Source organism: Ochotona curzoniae, unplaced genomic scaffold (genome assembly GCF_017591425.1).
Source record: "Ochotona curzoniae isolate NIBS_2020 unplaced genomic scaffold, NIBS_Ocur_1.0 scaffold_3208, whole genome shotgun sequence".
Classification (NCBI taxonomy): Eukaryota; Metazoa; Chordata; class Mammalia; order Lagomorpha; family Ochotonidae; genus Ochotona; species Ochotona curzoniae.
Window position 1 is genome coordinate 48,718,937 of NW_024467106.1, and position 24,240 is coordinate 48,743,176.

Here is a 24,240-nt window from a genome sequence, read left to right on the forward strand (position 1 = left end):
AATAATTTGCTCAAAATATAAACGCCGTTCAATAAATATTACTCAATAGTTTTGTTTGTTCAAAAACTGTCAGAAAATGGAATCTCTAAATCTCTACTAAAAATAATCTGCTAGTGAATATTTTTTCTGACTTACATTTTTTGGAGGAGGGAACAATTAGAATAATTGGTATATGTTTGTCCATATACTTTTTTTTTGTAAAATTCAGTGATGCTTTCATACTCGCTGTTTATGCCATAGAAAGTTTCTACATATCTGAACTGATCATAACATATAAATGCCTAGGAAACCTATTTATGTTTAAAGCAAACTGTTGTCGTTTGTAATCTTTCAAGGGCCTTGATACTGGATAATTAGCTTGTAAGAATATGCTACTCCCTCTATTGTCAATCTCTCCGGTTTTTGTACTATGTAGTATTTTCTGTGCTATTTCAGAGCTTCTGATTTCTCTATAATCCAGTTTGTCTATCGTGGCTTTTCTTGCATAGACTTTTAGGGGTTAACCAAAAAACAAGCATTGTGTACAGAAATGTCTTGAAATATTTCCACATATTTTACTATGTTTTCTTCTAAAGAATTAGTTTTGAGTCTTACATTTAAATATTTGATTAATCATCTAATTTTTTAATTTTTATTTTTCATGATAGTTTTATATGGTCAGAGATTTCCCATTCCATCTTTCTCATTCCCCTACCCAACTCTTTTTTTTTATATATATTTATAATAATGTGGCCATTCGACAACAGTCACAAGTCCATCATTCCTCTGTTTAAATGGATCATATCATTGCACAATATAGATAATGGAATAAAGTCCAATATCCTATTGTCAACATTATACTTAACAATTTCATTGGGAATTCATCTTTCATTCTGGCGTAGAGATGAAAAGCAATGTATCTTCACTTCTCAGTGTGCTAGTTTCTATTATATAATTCCTCTACATAAATATGTGCATATGCATATATAATTATGCATGTGTATGAGAGAGTTTACCTATATATTTATAGATCTAGTATTTTGTATGATGTTTGCCTTATTTTAGAGAGAACATAGGAAATTTGTCCTAATGGGATTCACTCAATTCACTAAATACAATGTTTTTTACTTGGGATGATTTCGCTGCAAATGGTAAAATGTCATTCTTTTTGATGGTTGAATAGTGTTTTATAAACTAAATATATTGCAGTTTCTTTATCCATTCTTCTTTCAATGGCATCTGGACTGTTTCCATGTCTTTCTTATTTTACGTTGTGCTGCTCTAAGTACGCAGTTTGAGATGATGTTTATATATGATGAGAAGTGGGGACATGATTTCATTATTCCATATAAATATGACAAGTTTGGCCCTCCCTATTTCTTGAAAAGTCAATCTCCATTGCATATCTTTGGCATCTTTGTCAAAATTCATTTTACTGTATGAAATGGACTTTTTTCTGGATTATCTATTCTATTTCATTTATCTGTGTATCAGATTTTTTGGCATCATCATATTGTTTTCCTCACTATATATTTGTAGCATGCTTTGATATCAATTACTGTGATATCTCCAACTTTATTTCTTTGGTTTAGGATTGCTTTGGATCGATCTTCAGATCGTTAGTGATTCCATTTAAGACTTTTTGTAATTTTATAAAGAATGTCACTGGCATAGTTTTAATTCTCTTCTTATTAAAATTGCTTATTTTATGTAAAATTAAAAAATCATTTATTTCATGTATACACACTTAGGAACATAGAGATACTTAATACTATACCCTCTCTGAAACATCTTGCTACTTGTTTTCTTAAATTCCTTTAAATGTTGCAATCAAATGCTTTCCATGTATTAAATAATCACAGACTTAACTAGTTCCTGCATAAATGCTTCAACAAATCATAAATTGAAATAAAAACAGTTCGTCATGAGTGTAAATAAGGGCCGCAAAAATAATGAAATCTGAAATGGTCAGCATCACTCATATAAATTGCATTTTTAAATTCTACATATTAATTGTCACAAAATAGGCTAAACACATGATATTTGTTTTTTGGAAACCGGCCCGTTTCACTAAACCTGTTTCCTTACTTAGCTAGCTGAGTGATATTCCATTAATGTGTATATACCAAATCTCAGTAGAGTCCACAGTTCAACTATTGTGAATGGAACTTCAATAACAAGGGTGTAAAAAATCACTCTCATATGCTGAGTTTGTTTTCGATGGATTATATGTTACAAACAATTCAAATATCTGAGAAAACAACATAGTGTCATCAATAATGGTGTGCTAGCTTACATTCCACCAATAGTGTGACTGACTTCCCTTTCCCCATATGCTAACCAATGTGTATTGTTTTCTACTTTCAACATGGTAGCCATCCTAAGCAGAATGAAGTGAAAGCTTGTTGTGTTGTTTTTTTTTTTATTTACATTTCCCTAAGACAAATTATCCTAAGTATTCTTTCATGTGTCTGATGACCATTTAAATTTAATCCTTTGAAACATTCCTGTTTGTGTCCTTTGTCTATTTATTAGCTGAATTGTGTGTTTCATTGTTATTGGGTTCTTGAGCTCTGAAGTCTGGATAGCTTTATCATTTGCAGACTTTGCAAGTATATTCTCTCATTCTGCCTGTTGCCTCTTTATTGAGAATCTCCTTTGCAATACAGAAGCTTCTGAGCTTGATGCACTCCTATCTAATTTTGCTTTTCTTGTCTATTTTCTTTCTATTTTCTTTCTTTCTTTCTTTCTTTCTTTCTTTCTTTCTTTCTTTCTTTCTTTTCTTTCTTTCTTTCTTTCTTTCTTTCTTTCTTTCTTTCTTTCTTTCTTTCTTCCTTCCTTCCTTCCTTCCTTCCTTCCTTCCTTCCTTCCTCCTTCCTTCCTTTCCTTCTTTCTTCTTTTTTTTTTATTTTCCTGTTACATTTCCTTAGGCACAGGAATTTCCCTTCCCACCCTTCCCTTAGCTGACACCCCACACTGTTTTACCCTATATTGCAATAGTAGTTTAGTGCCTCAACAATAGTCACAAGTCAATCATTTTTGTGCCAATGCTGCACTGTGGTAAACTCTGATGTATGGAATTGTGATATTTTTGCCTTTGTCTATGTTGTTTATGATTGTCTTGGCAATTCAGATTCTCAATGCTTAAATCTGTCAAAAAGGAAATATAATTTAAAAGTATATTGATTGTGATGATCCAGGATAAATTTGATTAATGATGTTTGTGAATTCAGGAGAGTATTTTCAGATTATTAGATACTTTTGAATCTAACTTGGCAGGTAAATATGTACATAGTAAATGGAACAATGAAATTCCAATTCTAGGTATTGTATAACCAAACTTCTTAGATGAAACTGCATTCTGAATTCTAAGATATTCTAAATGTCGGGATTTTATAGAAGGGAATGTTAGTCGCTATTTGGTTTTGATTTGATTTGAAAATCATTTTTAATTAAAATAAAACTACTGCAAGTTTTATTACCAAGAACTCTTCCTAAAACATTAGCTAGTTCATTTGATGGGATTAGATTTTGATAGTATTCAGGCTTTTGGTTTGTGTTATCACTGCATTTACATCTCATCCATCTGTACTTTGATGCACATAAAATGTAGACTTCTTTGAACATTTGTACTGTTTCATGGTCTTGTGATTAATTCTCACAAGTATTTCAAGGGGAAGTTATGCGTGTTACCTTTTCCCAAAGTATTTAATTTTCAGCATGAGAGCCTTCATATCTCTCTTCATTTTAGGTGGAAATTTTGATAAAATCCTTGCACTAAAAAGGTACAGCCAAACCTTGGCCCATCTTTATTCATGGAATATCTGAATGGTTGCAACTACCTTGATGAAATACATTGACACAATGGATTTTTCATGAGTCAAATAAAATTTTATATTTGAAACATTGAATTATTTCATTTTTATAATAGTGACTGGCTGATTCAAACTGATAAGACTTCTGTTCTAAATTATGGTTATGATCATGGATGAAATGGCATAATTACTGCATAAGTGCTTTAAGTATGATTATAATCAGTACAAATCAAAACTCATAATTTTCACGAGATAACTTAAACAATACATAAAATTTTAAATTATTCTTGCTTTTGTAAATGATTGAAAAAATCATGTGAATATATGATCTTACTAGCATTTCAGCTAATACTTTCAGTATTTAATATGAAAATGCATGATCATATAATTTTATATTTTTAAGGGAAAAGGAACATTTTTCAACACAGTTATATATCTGTCTCAATGTTGTGACAAGTGCCAAGTACAAACATCTTTTATATGACTTGGGAACATAAGTTATTATCATTATGGTGAGTTTTAATTTCCATGGAAGCTTATTAATACTGATAATTTTTCATTCAGGTGTGTTCTTAACTGGGAATGAAAGAACACCTTCTGTAAGTTGTCTAAAATACAAATTACTGCAATGACAAGGTAGTGCGCAGGTGATGTTATTGCCTGTGATGCTATCTCCTCATTGGAGTGCTTCCTCCAGTGTGTTCTTTCCTGTCCAGCTCGTAGTTAATGCACGCTGGAAGTACCAGATTGTGTGCCACAAGCTAGGGTTCCTGTCAACAAAGTAGAAAATCTTGGAGTAATTCCTGGCTTCTGCTTTTCACTTTGACGAAGCTGCGGATAAATTATTTAGGCGTTAGGAGAGTGAATCATGTTGAAGGATAAACTACTTCCTCTTCCTCCCGCCCTCTTTCTCTCTCTCTTTTATATAAATAAACTAATCTTTAAAAATTACAAGTGGTTACTTTTACAGATTGAGAAAATATTGGAACTATTGAGTCACCAAAGGCTTAATGATGCATGAATTAGTTTCTCCCTGATTTCCTTGATGCTTCTATTTTTACCAAAATACCATCATTGCTTTTTAAGGTAGAGCATAATTCAAGACAGATAAAACAGAAATAAAGTGGCACTGACCATTTCTGATGGCTATTATGAGGGATTTTCGTTTGGTCCCATTCCTTTGTCCATTTCCAAAACCTATGTTCGTATTTTTTATAGTAACAAATGGTTATTCCCAGTAGAAGCAGTGATGACAATAGTAATATTTACATTACCTAGGTCTTATTTTATAGGTATGTGATGAAAAAGTTGTTTGGGCCATGTTTTTCTGGTCAACAGTGCATATTTGGAATATTTAAATATTTATAGGAGTGTAGATGCATGATTGATTCATCTGTCAGTTTGGATAGATCAGTTTCACATGTAGATTTGTCTTAAACCCCAGTTTTTCTGCCTCTGATCAGCTTTCTGCCAATGTGTTAAGATGCCTAGAAAGCATAAGATAATGACCCTAGTATCTGTGTTCCTGCCACTCTTGTGGAAAATAGATGGGATTCCTTTCTCCAGGGCTCTGCCTGATCAAGCCCCAGCTACAACAAACATCTTAGGAGTGATCCAAGAGATGGAAAATATATGTCTCTCTTCTTACTTTGTCACTCTACTTTTTAAATTGAAAAAAAAAAAAAGAAGAAAAACCGTGGTGAAATTTGTATATGTCAGACTCTGTAATAAACACCACTTAATTTTACAGGAATAAATAATAATAAAAAAAAGCTTTACGAAATATTACCCTAGTTTCAAAAATAAAAGTAAATCAAATAATGTGTTACTTGCTGAAAGTCATACAAGATAATCACAAAATATGGAATGTATGGGTTAAAAGGCACTATACCCAGTGCTAAAATACTATTTCCACTTGTATCTCTGTTTCAAACCTTAGGTATAGTGCAATATACAAAGTTCTTATTGTAAGAAATATCTGGGGCCTAGAGCAATGGCTCAGGGGCTGAATCATTACCTTTCATAGGCTCTGGCTCATATCCTGGCTGGTGCACTTCCCATCCAGCTCCCTGCTTGCAACCTTGGATGGACAAAAGCTGTGGGACTCTGCACCTGCATATGAGGCCCTGAGAAAGCTTCTGGCTCCTGGCTTTGGATTGGCTCAGTTATGGCCATTGCAGCCATTTGGGGAGTAAACCTGCGAACAGAAGATCTCTGTCTCTCCTCTCTGTAAATCTGACTTTCCAATAAAAATAAATTAGTTAAAAATATATTCTGTATTTACCTACCAACTAATTCATTGAAATGCATTTTTGTTGATATACTACTATGCTAATTCATGTGAGTTTATGAGCAAAGAAAAGTAAAAATAAAAACAACAGGTTGGTACAATGGTACACTCGGCTGAGCTTCTGCTTGTGATGCTGACATCCCATTGGGTGGCAGTTTGTGTCCCACCTACTTCACTTCCAATCTGGATCTCTGCTTATGGACTGAAATTCAGCAGAGGATGCCTCAAGTCCTTGGGACCCTATACCCTGGGACCCTATACCCAGAAGCTGCTGGTTTCTGCTCAACTCAGGCCATTGCAGCTGTTTTGATAGTCACCACTGGACAGAAAATGTCTCTTTGTGTCCCCTTGACTCTATGATTTTGCATCTCAAATAAAAATAGAATCAGATAGCATCAGTGATTAACAAAAAACACTGAACATTCTCCATTTTGTGTTCATGAGGATCCCATTCTCTTACTTTTAGCTATACTAATAATAAATATAACCTTTTGGGCTTTTTCACTCCATTGCGATCAGAGAATAACATCTAAGTTACAGCTAACTCATTTCTAATTGCAAATCCTCTGTAGGAATACTCTTCTGCTATATTACTTTTCCTATAAATTCATGCAGATTGAACACTGAGAGTTATATTTTTAAGCACTGTTTAATGTTTCTTTGCTTATGCAGGGGCAGCTGTTCCTGTCATGACATTTAGAGTCTGTCTGATGTCCATCCATATAGGGTGCCTCTCATGATCTTGGGCAATGATAACAGTAGAACTGAAGCCGCTTCCAGGAGCTCCCTAAACTCAGGAAGTCAGTCCCTTAAGTCCTGGCCAATTGAGTCATTAGATAACATTAAAAACAGAAAAAATCAGAATCCTATAAAAGATGATTTAATGAAGAGCAAAAATATGATTTAGTCAATTGAATGTCTTTTGCTTATGCTGCTTTTTCTGCAGACTGTTCAATACTTATGAGGAGACATTAATCTCTTTTGTTCTAAACTGGGTGATAATGGCTAAGAGGTAATCTTTTCACTATTTGAAAGACCCATATTTCCAACTGAACCAGGAACCAAGCAATGCATTTACATAGGCTTTGAAGATTATGAGAGTATGCTTTCTATATTATCATTGGTATGAAAGCTTCCAACAGATGTAAACATTCCAATTTAAGCTATTATAAAATGTACTTATAATTCTCCATGGCATTTCTCTCCTGCCCTGTGTATACATTCAATTCAAGTATTTTTTTTTCTATTTTATTTTATCCTTCCAAGGTGTCCATTGGAGTTTTTCTTCTTTATACATCCTCTTTTGTAAACAACTTTAAATGATTCATTTACTTATTTCTTAATTTATTTATTTGGAAGGGAAGACAAAGAGATCATCTGTCTGTTGGTTCAACACAAATGCTCGAAACAGCCAGGGCTGGTGCAGTTGGAAATCAAGAACCAAGAACTTGACCTACATCTCCTACAAGGGTGACAGGAGCCCGTCACTTGGGGCATCTCTCACTGCCTTTTCAGGTGAATTATCTCAGACCTGAAGTATTAGAAGGGCAGCTATACGTGGGACTCAAACCAATACGGAAGGCTAATATTACAAGCAGTGTCTTCACTCACTGCACTGCTACCCGTTTATATCAATATCCTTTATTGAAAATTTACATTGTGTCATGACATAAGTATAGGAAGATGACTGATTTTAATTAGGAAAAGTCTCAGTAATAGAGGGGAGGATAAATTCAATGAAGTATTGTAAATGATACCATGGATATCTGCTATAGTAGTAATCAGATTAAAAAATATGGCTTAGAAAACTTTGCATGATTAGACACTATGTGATGATGGTGGGTGATTTTCAGTTTATACATGTAAAAGATGAAGGCAGTAGTGTTTCTCAACTAACCTTTTACTTGTTGAATAATATGACAAGTAGAAAATTAAACCTGTGAGTTTGGAGCGAATTAAAGCATTGACCGTTAATATTATTGCAGAAAATGGAAGCGGGGAGGGAGAGGGGTAAATAAGAAAGTGACGGAAGCGTGTTTGTTTCCTTGGAGTTGTACTCATGGTTACTTAGGATCTCTTGTTTTATTTAACATAAATGAAATAAAATTGAAAAGTAATTAAAATGATAATAGGATTTAAAATTTAATACTGAGGCTTTAGAATCCTAAAAATTAAATTAGAGGCTATTAAATATTAAGTGAAATAATCCAAAATCAATCAATCAAACAAACAAACAAACACAAAACAAGCAGAATGTGCTTTCTCTAAATTATGCGAACTTACATGTAGGGTACAAAAATACAATGTATATGAGTGAACCTGACCTCTGGAAGTTGAGTACTTTGCTAGTTCTTGCCTATAATTCCATAGAACAGTGGCCTTTCCACTTCTATTTGTTGACTTCTCTATGCAGTGGATTGTTAAAGCTGTGGTTGTAAACCAAATTGAAAGCATATATCACAAAAATCCAAAGGAAAAAATGGATAAAAGGAACAAAAGCAGGAAAGAAGGAATCATTACTACATGTTTAAATTGTATATGCAATATGCATAAGATCTGTTCTACATATATAAATCAATTCTAAAAAGAAAATAATATAATTGCTTTTGATGATTTTAAAAAAGCTTTGGCCACAGATCTTTTTTTATTCACAAAGCATCATAATGGAAAGAAAACAGATTTTTTAAAAAGATTTATTTATTTTATTAGAAAGTCAGATATATAGAGAGGAGGAGAGACAGAGAGGAAGATCTTCCGTCCAATGATTCACTCCCCAAGTGAGCGCAACGGCCAATCCGAAGCCAGGAGCCTCTTCTGGGTCTCCCACGTGGGTGCAGGGTCCCAAAGCTTTGGGCCGTCCTCGACTGCTTTCCCAGGCCACAAGCAGGGAGCTGGATGGGAAGTGGAGCTGTTGGGATAGAACCGGTGCCCATATGGGATCCTGGCTTGTTCAAGGTGAGGACCTTAACTACTACGCTATCGCGCCGGGCCCATAAAATAGATTTTTAAAAGTTTTATTTATTTTTATTGGAAAGGCAGATATACAAAGAGGAGGAGAGGCAGAGAGGAAGATCTTCCGTCTGATGACTCACACCCCAAGCGACCACAACAGCTGGAGTTGAGCTGATCTGCAGCCAGGAGCCAAGAGTTTTCCCTTTATGTGTGCGACCTGGTTTTTGTTCTCTCTATATGTGTATTTCTTTTCTGTGTGTCAGCGTCTGCTCTGTGTGCCTCTGCTGTATCTGTGTGTGTGTTGGGGGGGGGGCGGCTCTACATGCCTGGTTCTTTAATATTAGGGAATGGGTGTCTTCCCTCTCTGTATGCATCTCTGCTCTCTGTAGGTTTGTTTCCCACCTGCCTTTACTTCTGCGTGGGCCACTCTCCTCTCCAGAAGCAGGCATCTCTTCCCCTGAGGACTCTTTTGCACATGCAAATTGGATCCCATTCTGAGGCATTCTTGTATTTAGCTTAGCTAATCATTAACCTCAGAGTTCTCTAAGTAATACCACTGGCCACCATTTTCTGCTTAACACACCAGTTTCAAACCTCATTTTAGGCTGACATCCCTCATGTATCTGTTTCATGAATATTTAATTCTTATAATTCTGAAAAGCTTGTTTTTTTCATATTGAGTCTTCAGCTTATTAACTGCTTCAAATCTCTTCCTTGAACATTCAATCACAGGAATGTGTGAATGTCCCAATCATCTTCGTGATTGTCTTCATAGAACACCACTTTCAAAGATCAATTAGCTTATTTTTATATGTGGTGACTTTTTCTCCCCTTTGTCAAATATCCCATAAGAATCTGTTTTGCTCTAGTGAATTCTGTGACTTCAGGAGTACAACAGGGCATGGACCCAGATGAAGTGATGAAGTTTATTTATCAGCTATAATGTACCATCCTCTATTAGCAGATTCACTCTATTGACTGGCTACTAACACGCCAGTCGTCAGGCCTTGATTTTCCAGCAAGTCCATAAGGTATAATGTGTTGCAGATTTGGATTGCCCTCGGTAGTATCTACCAACCACCATAGCTACTCCAAGCAGAACAAAGAGAGTTAGAATTTGCCTACAGGTTTATTTCAACTCCCACAGGAATTCTGAATCATTGTTTTTATGGGCGTTTCTGATAATGTTGGACACAAATATGTGAGAACAATGAGATCAGACTTGTATGAGTCCTTCTTTACTGGAGGCTGAGCTTATAATACAAGACGTAAAAATCAGAGTCATGTTTAGGCCCCCCAGTGAAGGCTTATCTCCTGGCTCTGTTAACCTGATAGCTGGAGAACAGCTGTATCATCTTTAACCAAGGATGGTGCTGTGTTGTAATTCTCTCTAGATTTTGAGGCGGTTTGCTGGATTAACAGAGGCACAGTGATGTCATTGTTTCTCTGGAAACTATAGCAAGAAAAAGCTAACCAAAGTGCGAGAAATTGTTTAGAGTGAGAGGTCATAAACAAGGCCAAATAAAGTGGGAGACGTGTAAAAATGGATAAAGATAAGTAAAGATAACGTAGATGGTTGCCAAAAAGTTCTTAGAAAACTGTAGTAGTAAAATACCATGCTTGCTTGCTCTTTGCAGATTTTACTTTACTGCTGATAAACAATGGTCTTGTGACTTTGTATTTGCTGAATTCACAGTACATTTTAGGAGTATTAACGGTACTCTGCTATGGACTTGCTAAGAGACAGCTATGTGTGTGAAACAATAACATCCGTTGCTCAGTTTCTTGCTTGTCTACTGTCACTGGATGTGTCTACTCATTAGTATCTTGCTCTAAAATTCATATATTTACATTTAAATATGGAGCATATTCAAAGTAAGGAGTGTGCATTTAATAAATCAAAGGGCACCAAAAATGATAATTTCCTATGAACACAGTTTCAGATAATCTGATGTTAGTGTCAGCGGACAGAGACTGAACACGGCCATGTACAGTGTGTATTTCCATAGTATATTTTACTAGAGCATCATAAAAGCTACAGCGTTAAAATCTGTAAGGATCTGAAAGATCATCTGACGGATATCTTAATAAATATGCACTCTTTTTATGATGTCAAGTCTGTGATATACATTAGAAGTTGAGCAAAGCATTAAGTAGCTGTTAAAATTAATGTTGATTCCTTGCTCCTATGTTTAGTATGTGGTTTAAGTTCTCAATGCTTTCTTGATAAGAATCCTTTATGGTTTGGTTAGTTTATACGGTTTCCGAAGCAAAGAATGGAAAACAGTGGAGAACAAAAAAGAACATGAGTCACTAAGGAAGCTGACACCTCATTAGATTTAAAAAATGCAGCCTGTTTTTCCATGAATATCATTAAAGCCCTGAGAAGACTAAAGGTCCTATCAAAGTCCAGGCAATGGAAACAAGCAAAATAGTTCAACTGGTTCAAAAATGCACACACAACCAGAGCTGAATCAAAATTGATTTAACATACTGGTAGGCAACCCAGCACTTTCCAAGAGAGTATGTTTACTTCTGTATGTAAGTGTTGTGGTTCCATTGGAGTTTTTAAAACAATCAAAATAAAATCATCTCAATACATAAAACTTCTTAGCATGCAAATACTTTCATTAAAATGTACAAATAGTTGAGCAGTATAAAAGGTGATTTGTAAACATGAACTTACATGAATATAAAAACACAGAAAGAAAGGAAACTGCCTCTATTCACAAGATAATTCTGTTTCAGAAAATAAATCGTATATATGAAATATATTTATTCATATTTACAATATTTTCAAATATTTACAAATATGTTTAATGTAAACATAAACATAAATTCATTTACATTATATATATTCATATTTACAGTAAATTAGTGTATTATATGAAAATATAATTTAATACTAGAAAAATAAAATCAAGGACAGTAAGATAATTGTAATAAAGAAATTTAAAAGCAAGGATTAAAGAAGCAAGAGTCACTTCTATTTATTATTTGGTTGACTTGAGTCAAACCAAATGTCATTTAATATCATTCACAAAGTAAAAGGCAAAAATTAGGTGAAGCAAGAATGTGAAAGTATTTAACTGCTAGCTACTAGGAAAGTTTCAAAAAGGAGAAAGTTGGTCTTGGATGGGTACTGTTGCTACACTCAAAAAAGGCAGTTATAGAAGCTAATGCGGTGGCATAACAAACCAATCTCCTGACTCCTAAAGCCAACATTCAATAAGAGTGACACATATCACATAATACAATGTTATTAACAATAAAAAAATACTTTCAATTATTTTGGGCCTTAATAGAGGATCATGACCACAATGAGACAAAAAAACAACAAATACTTTAAAAAGAAATGACAAAGTAAGTCTAACTTATGAAATTACAATTTCACAAAAGTATTCTTACTTGAATGTTTGTTGAGCTAACCATGTTCTTCATTTCAGTCAATAAGTATAACAGGTATTAATAAGCACCCTGTACATAGCAGTTCATCAGTGGAGGTTCGAAAGATGGCATTGATGGTTCTCATTTCATATGCACAATACTCAGGGCAAGAAAAGTTTACTTGAGACATATATTTAACATATAATTTCCTAACGTTAATAGAGAAAATTGTACACACATTTCAGTGATGATTGCATTATTCAAAATTCTTCTCTACTTCAATTCCTAATGGGTTTTTTCTCATCAACTAATGAAATGATATTTAATTTCAAAATACAAATATGCTAAACAATGTACACAATTGTTGCTAAAAATGTAGAAAATTGTTGTTCCTCTACAAATTTCTTTTAATGAATGTGGGTAACAAAAGATTGCGTTTTAAATTTTAAAATTTTGATGGTTCTAAGAAAAGGTAGGATATGGAACACAATCAGAAATAGAAGGAAATGTAAAAAGAACTGAAGATTATTTTTATTGATAATTTTATTTATTTGATAGATCAGGGTGGAAGGAAACAGAGAGAGACAGCTTTCCCTTTTCCTAAACAAGCAGAAACTTAAATGCATATAACTCTATTGCAATCAATCCTTTGTATTTTCACTAGCTTTTATTAATACTGCTTTAGGATGAAATTTAAGTGTTCCATCTTGTTTTTTTAAAGATTTACTTATTTTTCCTGGAAAGTCATGTATATCAAGAGAAAGAAAGACAGAGAGGAAGATCTTTCATCCGCTGGTTCACTCCCCAGGTGACCGTAACAGCCAGAACTGAGCCTATCGAAGCTGGCAGCCAGGAGTTTCTTCCGAGGATCGCAAGGATCCCAAGACTTTGAACCATCCTCGACTGCTTTTCTAAGAAGCAAGCGTGGAGCTTGATGGGAGCTAAGTCTCCGGGACCTGCATCAGTGCCCGTATGGGATCCCGGAACATGCAAGGAGAGAACTTTAACCACTTAGGCTCCATGCCAGGCCTGCAAAATTCATTTATAAAACCTTTTCTGAAATAAAATTTTTGATGGCAGAGTAGTGCCTCGCTCAAATTCACAGAGCTTTTTAACCGATACACTTAAGACAAGTTTTCTAATTTCACCCAAAATACTTTTATGTCACACCAGTATTTTCAAAAGTGTAGTCCAAGAAACTCTTTTATCTAGAACTAAGAAAGGGAATTGGTTGAAAATGAAGAGTGGCATAATCATGGGCAATGAATTCTAGGGCTTTAAGTTTACAGTCAGTTTCTTTGAGAAAATGATTCCCAAGAATCTTTAAAAAATGGTCTTAAATGTGATAAAAACACCCCTATACCTAATTCATGAAACTAGATTCGCAAAGAAAATATTTAAACTACTACCCATTGCATCTACTAAGTTACTGATGTTTGTCTCGGTCGAAGTTGTTCCTCTGAGCAGCTAGGCCAGCTTTCTGTCAATAATGGAAGCCTGACATCCTAGTGAAGGAGCAACAATGGCAAAAAAAAAAAAAAAATAATAATAAAATAAATGAATTCTGATAAAATTATTCTATTCCCTAAACCAACTACTAGGGTTTTAGTCAGCTTCACTGAATTGATTGATTGGTTCTTTCACAATGTGTTTTATGGGTGTGTTCATTTATTCAGCAAACATTAATTCCTTTCTCTCAGCTTCTGTGTTACGGCTGTCGTACATGTGATTCAAGCGGAGTGCTTCCTAGGGCTGAAGGACTGAATTAAGGTAACTCTCAAATACATGTCACAACCTCACACTCTTTTGTTATATCAAGAATAGGCAGGGTGTTAGTCACAGAAGAAAGTATACATCATTTGATGACACAAGCCACAGTCCTTTGTTCCACAGTCTGTTATGTCAGTTTCTGTATGCCTCATTATTCCCACTAGTGACATGATGAAAACATGGCCTTCTCTTAAACGAGAAAGTGCTGCCCTGAGAATAAACTGCAACAAGTCCCAGGAAAAAGAAACCACTGTAAAATTTAAGATGCTATTAAATGTGCTTTTAAACTAAAATTGACTTCATAGTATAACATTGGTAAATTTGGGCAAGCTGCAAGATATGAAAAAAAAAATATATTCACACTCTTGTATATATTTTCCTTTTTCCTTTAATTTATATTACATTCAACATGATCAAAGTAAAAAGAGAAATAGATATTGATTGCAATATATCTTCTTAAAATAATCGCAAATTTCTTTGTAAGTGTTTTTTAGCATCCAAATGGTGTGTTTTAGTTCAGTCTTCCATTTTCTTTTATTCTGGTCCGATGGAATTTTGATCACTCAAGAAATCTGATGGCAGCGCTTTGTTTTTCTTTCCTCAACAACCAGTCATCTGCGAAAAAATATTTCTTTAACCACACTAATCCTGAATCAAACAGTACGTTCCAAATCATAAACATTTCATGTGGACTAAGTCATTTTCTAAGTATTGGAGTTTCCTTTCAAAGGACAATTTTCAGGACAAATTCAAAATTCAATCTAGTGGAAAAACAGTCACTGCCAACAAAGTAAGGCGTTTCTACAGAACCACGTATTATTTTTACGATAGACTCAACGTTACATAACCTGCAGTATTATCACCTTCAAGCAACAGTTCCTGAACACCAGCTCTGTACAATGAGTGTGAATGTATGCTGGAGTTTGCCATTAGACAGGTCTGTGTGTAAAATTAAAAATATATATATATATATGCTGTGCTTTAAAAGTCAGAATACACTTCATGGTTTTAATACATAATAACATTAATAACATTATTACAACTGGTTTTGGTTTATGCAATATCATAATATTGGGGTATGATGACAGGGAAAAGAGTTCAAAATAAAATGTTAGAGGGAAAAACCCACATTCTTACACTGGAATGCAATCGATATGGTTGTTGGGCTAGAATTCAGTTTTGAGTCAAAGATAACATGGTGCTTCATACTCATTGGCAGTTTCTGAGTTGTCTTTAAATGATTCTGTATTTATTTTATGGCATTGACAAATGATTAACCTTAAGAGTAAGAAACTTATTTTTGTAACTTCTGAAAATCTGAGGCAGTCAAAATAATATTATATATTCTCAAACATATTTAAATAAGTGATGCAGCTAAAGGACAGTTTGGAAATTTTCTACCACCGTGTTCACCCCAACTACTAGCCTTTAGTATTAACCCATATCCCTCTTAAAACAAGGTGACTCAGCCATATGATGAGAAATCTTTCTGGCCTGGAGGAAAACAATAATGTAATGGATGAATAATCAAAATTCTGACCTTCAGGGATCCTGTCCAAAGATCCATTTGTTTCTTGCCCCACCAATGCTGTTGGCAAAGTTCAGTAGTTGGGACAATTTGGAAAGAGGAAATAGACACGTCTGATCCTTCTAAGTTGAACTAACCAGAGATGACTACTCTTTGCTTATCTCTCTCTATGTGTCTCCTTCTCTCTGTGTGTGTATGTATCTCTACCTTACACATAAACAATCTTGCTTAAAGATGCCTAACATGAAAGACATTGAGGAAATTTATATTAAAATCACGATTAATATCACCTTGCACCTGTCATAATACATAACATTAAAAAAAAACAGAATAACTGATGTTAGCAAGAATGTGGAGGTAAAACAGACACCAAAAAGCTGTTAAATACTGAAGACATGCATTTAAATTAGAGCAGCTATTGCTGAAAACATCACGGAGATTTCTGAAAAACAAGAAATAGACTTGACGGATGACCCAGCAATCCCTCTCCCAGGCCTGTACACTGTATCCACCGTGTTTAGAACGGCACTGTGCCCAAATGCCAACACATGGAATCAACCGAAGTGTGCATCATCAGATGAATGAAAAGAGTGACTGCGGACTGTGGTCTGTATCTCTAACAAAATGAAAGAAGTTCTATCATTTGTGTCATCACATTGAGTGAAATATGCCAGACAAAGAAATATCACATATTGTCACTTAGATGTATGATCTAGATTAAAAAAAAGAAGAAGAAGAAAATGCCTGTGTGTTTGGCTTTTCTAAAAATAGAATATTTGTCAAAGTTTTATATAAACATTTGTCATGCAAATCAGTAAGAATAATATTCTATGGCTGATCATCTGCAACTATTTTAAGATGTATTATAAGTGGGTGACAGGGATATCTTTGTATTGGGTGGTTGTCAGCCTGTGTTTATATTCCTTCAGTACTGTGTTCTGTTCGTATTTTATTTTTTGAGCTCTTTGTTTAGCAAAACATGTAAATTAAAATCTTATCTCAAAAATAGAAACAAAAAAATAGGTCTCTTCATTAAGAGACCTATTTTCGCATTTTAAATGTATGAGTTTGAGGACCAAATCGGACTCAAGTTCTGGTAAAATGTTCATTAGACTTATTGAGGTACAATTTTACAATGATTGTGACTACAATATCATTATGTAATAAAGATTCAACATTTTTTGTCAACTACATCCTAATGAAGTTGGGGAAGCTTATTACCTAATTGGCATCTACTGAGTGAGTAAATGCTTTCATCTGAATATTTTTGTCTCTTCAATATTTATGTATTGAAATCCAGCATGCAATATGATTTGTCAGGTCATGCGGGCAAAGCCCTTCTGACCGACACATCGTTCTTTCACAGGTGATCTCTGTGACCTACCTTGTTCTTCCAACAGAGAGATGTCATCATGCTATGAACTTCACATCCTCACAAACAGGGGCAGAGGTTTTTCTGTTGTTTGTAAGCTGCCAGGCTTAAAGCATTTTGTTGTAGCAATCAGAATGAAATAAGAACAACAATTCATCTTGTATTTAATCTTGTGTTTTCTCAGAATTAAAACTTCTAATAAGAAGGTTACAATGTTAGTTTTTCAATTTGAATTATCAAATTTATTTGTTAGTTTATTAAGCATGTAGTGTATTTCTGTTTTCCTTTTAAAATAGTACTAGTATGTTAATGTTTAAGTTGAAATATCTTCTTATGTACTGTGAAATGATGTATATATCCACGATGAATTTTGTAGTCTCAGATACGTTTCTCTGTCCAATAAACTGGAGAGTGCAGTATATGCCTCTCACCCTTTTCTTTTCCCTTTCCTATTTTTTTTTTTTTAAAGATTTGTTTTATTTTTATTACAAAGTCAGATATACTGAGAGGAGGACAGAGAGGAAGATCTTCCGTCACTCCCCAGCAACTGCAGGAAGCTCTTCCAGGTCTCCCACATGGGTGCAGGGTCCTACGGATTTGGGCTGACCTCAACTGCTTTCCCAGGCCACAAGTAGGGAGCTGGATGGAAGTGGAGCTGCGAACCTGTCCAAGGTGAGGACTTTAGCCACTAGGCCATCATGCTGGGCCCTGCTTTTTTTTTTTTTTAACAGCATGCCTCACCTCTAGCTGTAAGCTTCCCAGTCTGGTTGAAGAGAATAAAATCAGAGAACTCCCTATAAGCAGCCCCTGTAAAGGATTTTGACAGAAGTGTAAGCTTCAGAATGTGTTTTACCAGTAAATCATTTCCATTGAAGACAGATACAACAGCCGTTAAAACTTACATACTGAAGGAGATGATGAAATCATGACATTTGGGGAGCTAGGATGGAGAGTGAAACTCCCATTAGTCTCCTTTCTGATGCGCTCATGTCTTACCAATAATAATAATAATAATAATAATAATAATAACAACTGTCAAGATAGCTTCATTTAACCAGCTGATTTCAAATTGTTCCTTGAGGCTGGCTTTGCAAAATTCCTTGCCATGTTATGGTTTTACAGTTTCATGAGCAGCATAATTGCCACAAACCTTAGAATTGGCCCAGCATTTCAACAAGAACATCGCTTCTTAGAATCAGGGTGAAGCTCAGTTACTGACTTCCGAACTTGATGACCAGTCTCACTTTGGGTTCGATTTCACAGGGAACATAACACGGCCGCTATTTTAGCAGGACATTGCCATGAGTGCGTTCATTGGAGATCTTCATTACTTAAACAGTCTTTTTCTTTTCTTCCCGAGTAAACGATCTTTGATTTGTAATGGAGTATATTACTTCGAGTTATCCATATTCTATATTAAAAACCTAGCAATACATCTGCAATCATAGTGAAGTTGCTTTTCAGAAGGCACTGAGCACATAGGTTGACACTTCAGGGAAGCAATATTTATTATCTTTTGTACCTGCATACCAAACAAACATAAAATCAATCTAAGGTCTCTTAACAGTGTAGAATGAGAAAGGCCAACAGCAGCAAGATGACCCTCGGACAACCCTGGCAGGGCAGTGTAGACCCAACGGACAACCCTGGCAGGCAGTGTAGACCCAACGGACAACCCTGGCAGGCAGTGTAGACCCAAGCAGCTGCATCTCTAAAACATCTAAGTACATTAAGTGTTTCAAACCTAAAATTAGATGGAGCTGTTTCAAAGGTCTATTTTTTTTTCTTTTGCCTCAAAATTAGGAGTGCTGTTTGCCCAATGCAGTTCATTTTTGCTTTTGAACCAGTTTATTTCCACATCTTACATATTTTTTAAAGGAATTAGAGTTAAGCAAGTGTTATCCCTAATGGATGTAATTCCCTTCATTTTTAAGTGAAATCACTCCTGCTGAGAGCTTAAGGACTGTTCAGCATTTACCGCTTCCATGAGCAATAATGGATTATCCCAAGTCTTAGCATTGCCAGAGAAGACAAGGAGCTAGTCTCCAGATACAGCTGCGATGCTTCTGCTAAGCTAAGCTTTTCCAAAGATGATATGGATTTCAAAAAGACATTATTATGCCTTGTGCTGGGAAGCAGAAAGCTCACACAAAGCCTGGAAAGGGAATCGTTTTAACCTCAAGTAGCAAGTTATTATTATCTCTATCCGGGATCCCAATTAAAGAATATCCAGGAGAAAATGGCACTAATGGAGATAGTAATGAACATTTCAGATTCGCTTTCAAGAGTTGTGTTACAAGAACAAAAATAATGAACCAGAGCTACATCCTGTAATTCTATAAAGGTTATTTCCGTCATTAGTCAATATAAATAAAGTGTGCTGATCAGAGTGGATTGTCCAACAACCCCAAGTTATCTTTGTCTTAAATACAGTAGAGCAGTGTTTTTTGTTTTTTAATTAATGAAACAGAAGGTCAGATAAGGTGTAAAACAGATGGTGGACATTGCCTAGGCTTTATCTATTTTCTTATGAAGATGTGAATGAAGTGACACTTCTCAAAGTAGTAGTAGCATAATTTTCAAAAACTAAAGCAGAGAGGTCATCATTGTGGCCTGCTGGCTAAAGCTGCTGCCTAAATTGCCATTATCTCAGATGGGTGCTGAATTCTATCCTGGCCACTCCTCCTCTGATCTCACGCCTTGTTTATGACCCGGGGAAGCAGTGGAAGATCACGCATGCACTGGGGACCCATGCCTCCTTGCAAGACACAGCAGAAGCTCGTGACTCGTGGTTGTCTCAGCTAGCCTTGATCGCAACATCCGTTTTGGGAGCAAACGGCGATGGCTGATGTCTGTCCCACTATGTCTCTCCACTTCCTGCTGTGAAGTAGTTTTTAAGGAAATACATTAATCTTGAAAAAAAGCACAATGAAAAGCTTCTGTGTGTGAGTGGCAATATCAGCCATCATAATTACGTGCAATGCCTGAAACAATAATTTGAGACAATTTGGTGTTAAGTTTGTATTAATTACTATTAAATCCACTTGCATCAAAATATTTTAATTTTCACATATAAAATAACTTCCAACTACCCACATGGATGGAGATGATGATAAGAGACTAAGATTAAATAACAGTTTAAATTACTGCCTAGGACATTGCATTCCAGCTCTTAACCCAGCTGTTCCACCTCTAATACTGCATCCACGAAGGCAATGGAGCGTGCCACTGTTTCCTGGATTCATGTTTTTTCATTGACTTATAGTTAAATGTGGACCAGCTTTTCATTAACCCATCTCACTGTTGTTACAAGCCCTTTGTAACCACTAGGGGGAGTAAACCATGGTTTCGATTATTCTCTTTCTGTCTTTCCTTCTCTCTGTCTAACTTTGCCTTTCAAAGAAATGAATCTTAAAAATATATATGTATAAGGAATGGGCTAAACCTCAATTTAGGATGTTGGCAGCGCCATCAGAATACAGGCTGGAGTTTTGGCTGCACTGCTTCCAGTCCAGCTCCCTGATACTGTGCCTTTTAAGCCACAGATGATGACACAAGTTTCTGAATTTCTGTCATACACGTTAATTAGCCTAAATTAAGTTCCTGACTCCTAGCTTCAAATTGGTAGAACTCTGCTATTGTAATTATTTGGTAAGTAAATCGGGAGATGTTTGTCTCTCCCTTGCTGCCTTTAGATTATATAAATAAGTTTTAAAGACAAAAGATTGCACTCTGAGCCAGCGTTACTGTGATTTTTTTTTTAAATTTCAGATATTTTCAAATAACATTTATACAAATACAGACACTGTATTTTCATAATTAACTTATAAGTCCACTATACTGTAAATTATACAATGATGGTTTTTCTGTGTAAAAATCATATGAAAGAATATAGGAGAGATTTGTCCAATTTAAGCTGCTTTTCAAGTCACACAACTGGCAATAGATTGCAGGATTTATATTCACACTTATTCAATTCCAAATATAATGTTGTTTCAAATATTTGACCATGGGGAATGCTTCAGTGCAGTGTTTCTCAACTTACTTTAACACACCTATTACTCTTACAGAGAATGGATGCCCATCATGGTACAAACAGAAGATATAATTTTTCTGAGAATAAAGTTTATATGCCTCCTGACATTTTAATAATACATTTAGTGTTTATGGGTAAAATTTTACAACTTAAAAATCAAGTTTTTATTACCGGTGTATTTTATTTTTATGCTTTTAAATCCCATCCAAAGGCATAGATCAGCCCCTACTTCATGGTACCATTAGTATGTTAAGTGTGTATTTTAAAGCTGCTTTAAATGCACAACATACCAATGTTCACTTCAGCGATATAGATTGTTTCCACTAACTACATTTTCAGTAACTTAATTTCTATAGTACAGCTTGGTTCTAGTTCCTTAAAAGACTGTTAATGAATGTATGATGTCTCTATTTCCAAGAGAGGGAATGCTGACAGAAGAATTAACTAATTACTCAATGTTTCAGAGCCATTCATTGGCAGAACCAATTATATAGATTTTTAAAATAGATTTACTTATTGATCTGGAAATTGGAGTTATAAAGGGAAAGAAATAAATTGAGAGAGATCTTCCATCAACTGGCTCACTCCCTAAATGGCCATAGTAGTTTGGGCTGGGTCAGGTGGAGTCCAGGAGCCTGTAGTTCCCTCCCGGTCTCCCATATGAATTGCAGGAGCTTAAACACTTGGGCAACCCTCTGCTACTTTTCAGGCCATTAGTAGAGAGGTGGATTGTAAGCAGAGCATCCAGGATCTAAACTGGTGCCCATATGGGATGTTGGTGTCACAGGTGAGGGCTTTACCTGCTTTGTCAAAATGGCAGTCCCTAAAATAGATGCTCTTAACAGTCACATTTTATTGTCAAGGGTATTATATGCACAGGAAGATTTTGAAACCGTAGTGCGTGCACACACACACGCACAAACACATGCACACACAAATGTGAAACCCATCTTATGTTTTTACAAGTTTAATGAAACTCATATCACTCAAACACTGATCATAAATTTTGACTATTTCACATGGCTTATTATCTAACTCAATTTTCCCCAGCACATTTTAAAGCATGTTATATATATATATATATATATTTCTCCCTGAGACAAACTTGAAAAGGTAATATTTGGAGCAAAAGTATGTAAACTTAGAAGAAGCAGCAGGCGGGTACTAGTCAAGAGTAGTAAGTTCAGATTTGTTGGACACAAATGAAAAATATAGCAGAGGGCTATGTAGCATGGAAATCCATTCAATAAAAATGTACTCAGACCTACACCTCAGACTGAAGAACGGCCATTCAATATTCAGCTTTAGTTTTTGATCTTGCTAACATAGACACTGGGGGTAGTGTTGGTTACTCACATCCTTGGGTCGATAACTCCTACTATATTCTAAGATTTGGGCTGACCCAGTAGTGGCAATAGCATGCATATGGGAAATGAATAAGTAGATAGAATATTATTCTATTCTCTACTTCTCTCTTTATTGTCCTATAGATAGATAGATAGATAGATAGATAGATAGATAGATATTAGTTTAGAAACTTTAAAAAACATTTTATTATTATTATTATCATTTTACGATACAGTTCCATATTCCCTAATCCACTCCCCAAATCCCTCCGCCCCCACCTAGTTCCTCTATATCATTACTAACATATAGTTTTTCATACACAGTCATATGTCCATCATTGCATGCATTGAAAATGGCAGAGTCCAGAATCCTATTGTCACGATACAGCAAACAGCTTCATTGTAAGTCCATCTTTGTCTGGAAGCAGAAATACATACTACACTGCATCCTCACATCTGGAGATTTCTTACAGGAAACTCTAAGGCAAGACGAGAATGGAGTGACATATTCCAGATTCTAAAAAAAAAAAAAAAAAAAAAAGTCGGCCCTAGGATAACATATCCAGCAAAGCATTCTTTCGTCTTTGAAAATGAAATAAAATTCTTCCACAGCAAAGAAAAGTGAAGAGAATTTGCCTCTTTCAAACCTGCCCTACAAATGATACTTCAAGATGTTCTCTTGGCAGAGAAGAGGAATGGCACCTACCAAAACCAAAGGCAAATGGGAAGAACATCCCAGTAAAATGCCAACAGAAGACTAAACCAATGAATAACCCATTCCAAAAATGACAGAACCAAAGTACCACTCATACATATTAAACTCTGAATGTAAATGTCTTAAGCTCAATCAAATGTCATAGATGAATAGACTGGATTAAAGAACAAAACCCATCTGCTTATTGTCTGGAGGAGACACTCTCCAACAAACATCAGTGGAAACTATTGCATGGGTTTTGTTGTTTTCTGTTGGTTTCATCTCTTCAAAACACTTTCTTCTGATTAAATCATTCAGTGACTCATAGATCATGCAGTGGCATAATTTTCTTCAAGAAGGTTCTTGATTTTCAGTTCTTCAGTTGCACGTTAGTCATTTAATAGCATGTTATTTAACTTCATGGTGCTGTTAATTTCTTTTTTCTCCCTGATGTTGATTTTGTTTTGTGGCTCTTCATTTAAGGGGATGTACAGTACCTATGTAATGGAGACTGTCATATCTAGCAGCATGTCACTTAATTTCATGGCTTTGTAAATTTCTATTTTTCTTTCCATTGTTAATTTTGTATTATGAATTTCATTTAAGGGATTACGGTAGCTGTGAAATAGAAACTTATTAAATAGAAGTTATTAGGGAAAAATAGCAAGTTGTTTTCACATCTCATAGGTTATATTATCATCATCATCACTATATTATCACTACTTTCAGCTAGATTAAATAGCATACATTCATATATGCGGAGCTGTTCATGAGATACTGATATTTTCAGATAGTAAAAACATGAAAACATGCAGTCTATTAACTAAATATAAACATGAACTGATAATATTTCAAAACATAATGAAACACATCAAAGACAGGTATAATGACTTCCTCAAACAATTTGCATTTAGTGTACTCTCTGTAAAATAAGAAGTCAATAATACTATTGATAATGTTTTGATATTTGTGACACACAAAATTAACACATCATATTTGATTGACTTAGTAGCAGTTTGGAGCCACGCCAGTGTCTGTTCAATCACATAGTGTTTGGCTTCTGTTTATCAA